Source organism: Lagopus muta, chromosome 27 (assembly GCF_023343835.1).
Source record: "Lagopus muta isolate bLagMut1 chromosome 27, bLagMut1 primary, whole genome shotgun sequence".
NCBI classification, from domain to species: domain Eukaryota; kingdom Metazoa; phylum Chordata; class Aves; order Galliformes; family Phasianidae; genus Lagopus; species Lagopus muta.
In genome coordinates, this window is record NC_064459.1 from 4,683,856 (window position 1) to 4,687,828 (window position 3,973).

The 3,973-nt window shown below is 53.2% G+C and overlaps 1 long non-coding RNA gene across 1 annotated transcript; it reads right to left on the bottom strand.

The window, feature by feature from the left end:
• Positions 1-303: 303 nt before the first annotated feature.
• On the bottom strand, positions 304-3,393 carry LOC125685184 (uncharacterized). The gene is made up of 3 exons (XR_007373396.1): positions 3,344-3,393; positions 989-1,132; positions 304-832 (listed from the first exon to the last, which is right to left on the bottom strand). It is a non-coding gene; the product is annotated as an uncharacterized LOC125685184 (long non-coding RNA).
• Positions 3,394-3,973: the final 580 nt, after the last annotated feature.

The window sequence follows — 3,973 nt, forward strand, 5'->3', positions numbered from 1 at the left end:
TTAGCTGCGTGTATTTATGTTTGAAAGCCTGGTGTGTTTTTCAGCATCTAAATATAAATTATTTTTACTGTATCAATGATTAAACATTTTTCTTTGAGATCATAGCGTCCAAACAAATAAATGTTTCTGAAAAGGCATTCAAAAAATTTAAAGGGAGAAAAAAAAATCCCTCTGAGAAACCCTTTTGTCATTTGCAACCAATAAAAATGCCTATTGTTATGAAGGGCTCATAAATAATCTGATTTTGGCATGCTTTAATACCGTACAGAAAATGAATAAATTAAACTTGATTTACAGCCTTTTTCATTTTTATTAGAGCCGCTCCAAACATTTTATGTAACGTACGTGCCAGATGAGCTACACCAAATGGTTTGAGGCTCCGGCACTGATATTATATAAATTAAGTTGTTTTAATTTGCATAGTTTAATTAACTAACACTGGCAAAGAACTAAAGGAAACAGAGGTATGAGTGATGCTGAGGGCTGGACCCACCCGCAGAGGCTGGATGGAACACGGGGAGGGGTGCATCACCCCCAGAGAGCCGTGATGCTGAACGCTGCAGCGGAGGCTCTGCTCAATCCTCACCTCACCGATGGGGAAACTGAGGCACAAGGTGGCACCGCTCAACCGCCGCGGTGCAAACGGAGGCCGGCTCAAGCCAAGCTGACACAGCAGCGTTGCACGGGAAGGCAAACAGTGAAAGGAGTCCAAAGCGATGTCAGAGTGCCCCGGTGTCAGCCACGCTGTGCGTTTTGATCTGCTGCCCATCCCCGAGCACGGAGCAGCTTTGATAAGTGGGCGACGCTCTCCTCCCCCCTCGCGCCATTCATCCTGCAGAATTTCACACCAGGAAACAGCTTCATTACATCAACAACAGGAAGACCCCACTGATTTGTCGCGGGGAAAAACAGCTGTTAGTCACACATCAAGGGAGCAGGGGGGAAAAACAAAACAAAACAAAACAGAAAAAAGAAAAAAAAATCTCACCTTTTTCCTTTAATGTTGGCGCCGTGCTTTAATGCGAATCGCCCTGCAGAGGAAAGCGGCCACCGGCTCTCCCATAAGTAACCATCACCCAGCAAGCACCAGTTAATATCCGAGCGTCTTCCTGCCTCTCCTGCTACATGATTGCTTTCGAAAGAAAGATTAATTCCAACTTTAAAAAGGAAAACACTATTTTTATCATTGCCAGAAGTCTATATGGGTTTAAAAAAGAAAAAGCGCTCGCTTGTCGTTTTACATCTTGCAATTTTGTCAGTTGTTTTAAAACATGTCTCCTGTAATAAATAAGATCATTTTTATGCGTTTGTTCTGCTGCGATCCGAGCGGCGCGGAGCTGGGGAGCGGCCGTGGGGCCATGGGCACAGTGTGGCTGTTGGCACCGCTTCCATGGGGGCCACGGTGGGACCTGGCAAACACCAGAAGACCGAAAATAGGGAATAAGAGCATCAAAGGCCGTGCGATTGTGTTGGTCGTGGAGGGCATTTTGTGCTCTTGCTGGTACAGGAGAAAAGCAAACGATCAAAAATAGAGAAGAGCACCAAGGGCTATGCAACACATTGGCCATGGTCTATGCCTGGTGCTCTTACTGGTGGAGCAGAAAACCCAAAAGACCAAACATGGAGAACAAAAGCACCAAGGGCTACACAATGCATCAGCTATGGAGTACATTCTGTGCTCCTACTGGTACAGGAGAAAATCCAAAAGGCCAAAAATAGAGAAGAGCACCAAGGGCTACGCAACACATTGGCCATGGTCTACTCTTGGGGCTTTTAATGGTAGAGCAGAAAACCCAAAAGACCAGAAATAGAGAATGAAAGCACTAAGGGCTACACAACGCATCAGTTATGAAGTACATTTTGTGCTCTTACTGGTAGAGCAAAAAACCCAACAGACCAAAAATGGAGAAGAAGAGCACCAAGGGCTATGCAACGCATCGGCCATGGACTACATTTTGTGCTCTTACTGGTAGAGCAGAAAACCCAAAAGACCAAACATAGGGAATAAGAGCACTGAGGGCTATGCAATGCGTTGACCATGGCCAACGTCTTGTGCTCTTACAGATATAGCAACAAAACCTCACAAAAATAAGAGTATAAAAGCACCAAGGGCTACACAACGCATTGGCCATGGTCTGTGTTTTGTGCTCTTTCTGTTATAGGAGCATTATCTTAGTCTGTTAATGCCGTGTTGTTGTTGGAACACAAGTTGACTTAGTTTGAGGACAGACTTTTTTCCCTCTTTCCTTTGGACTTGAATGGCTCCTTTGAACAGAGGTCTCTCCTCCTGCATCAGTTTTGAGGTCAGCTTTGAGGGGGAAAGAAGAAAAGCCCCCAAAGAGGGGACATTGACAGCCCAGCAGTCAGTGTTATTGATAGCAGAGGAGAAGCAGCGTTGGGCTGTATCAAGGCCATGCTGGTGATGGTGGACCCAACAGAGCCACTTCCCAGAGTCCAGAGCACACAGCTTTGTGAGAGGTGACCCTGTGGGCTCAGTAATGGCAGCACTGTTGGAACATAAAGCATCTGCCAGGAGGTGGTGTGTTTCATTGCACGTCTCTGTTTCTCTCCCTGCAGCAGCGACCCTGAAACCAGAGGTGGTTCTGTGCTCCAGCATCACCTCCATGCACCATGAACTCAGTCCCTCCAGTTCCTCTCAGATGGAACCCATGGGAGGATGCACTGATACTGGGAAATGCTTAAGAGTGTAAATGAAAGAGAGTAGAAAACCAGTGAAAGTGTTGCAGGTTGCAGTGTAAGGAAATGGCACTTTTTTTGGGGTTGGCTCCCCACTGCAGGTGCACCCCAAGGACAGGTGATGGCATGCAACATTCAGTGCCCACATACCCTTTTCCTACAACAGCAGGAAACACTTTGCCAGGGCCAAGTGCTGCTGCTGATAAAAGGAATTTAATGCTGGTGATTACATTATGTGCAAAATAAATATGTACACGTGCAAACCGTGTTGGCAACTCAGGTTCGGGCGACACTGCTGACCTGGCAGCAGCTTCACCGTGTGCTGGGTGTGCACAAGGCAGGGTGCCAGAAGGGTCATCCTGCAGGGACGGGGTGCCAAGCTGTGCCGTGCCACGGCAAGCTGTGCATAGCTGAGCTGTGCTGTGGCAGCTAAGCTGTGCCGTGCCATGAGAAACCGTGCCAGCCAAGCCAAGCCATGCCATGATAAACCTCACCGGCTGAGCCACGCCATGCCGTTCTGAGCTGTGCCAGCAGCACCGTGCTAAGCCCTGCGAGCCGAGCCGAGCCATGCCGAGCCGTGCCATGCTTTGCCAAGCCACGCTGAGCCGTATTAATCCGTGCGATGCCGAACCGAGCCGAGCCGTACCGAGCTGCGCTGCGCTGTGCCGGCGGCCGCTCTCCCCCACGCGGCGGCGCGGCGGCGGCGCTTCGCCCCCCCCACCGGCGCTCTCCCCGCCCCGGGGGCCCGGCCGGGCGCGGATTGGTGCGCGGCGCCGGCCCCCTCGGAGCGCGGCCGCCATCGGGGCTATTTGACGTGTCGGTCGGGAAGGGGAAGGGTTTTGTCTCGCCGGGGCCGCCGCCGCCGCCGCTCCGCCGCCCGCCCGGCCCGGCCCGGCCCCGCGGAGCCCGGCGCGCCGCCTGCCGCCGCCGCCCGCCCCAAATGAGCGGTGCCCCCGGCGGGCCCCGGCCGAGGACCCCGCCGAGCCGCGGAGCCGCGGGCGCCCCGTCGCCCCGGCCGCCCCCCGCCGACCCGCTGCGCCAGGCCAGCCGGCTGCCCATCCGCGTCCTGAAGATGCTCAGCGCCCACAGCGGCCACCTCCTGCACCCCGAATACCTCCAGCCGCTCTCCTCCACGCCCGTCAGCCCCATCGAGGTCAGTGTTCCCCCCGCTCCCCTTTCCCTCCCCGATCCTTTTCCCTTCCCGTCCCCGCGCTCTGGCTCGCCGCCCGCTGGCCCCGGGGTGGGACGTGAGACGTGGGATGGGGTTGGGGGGGGG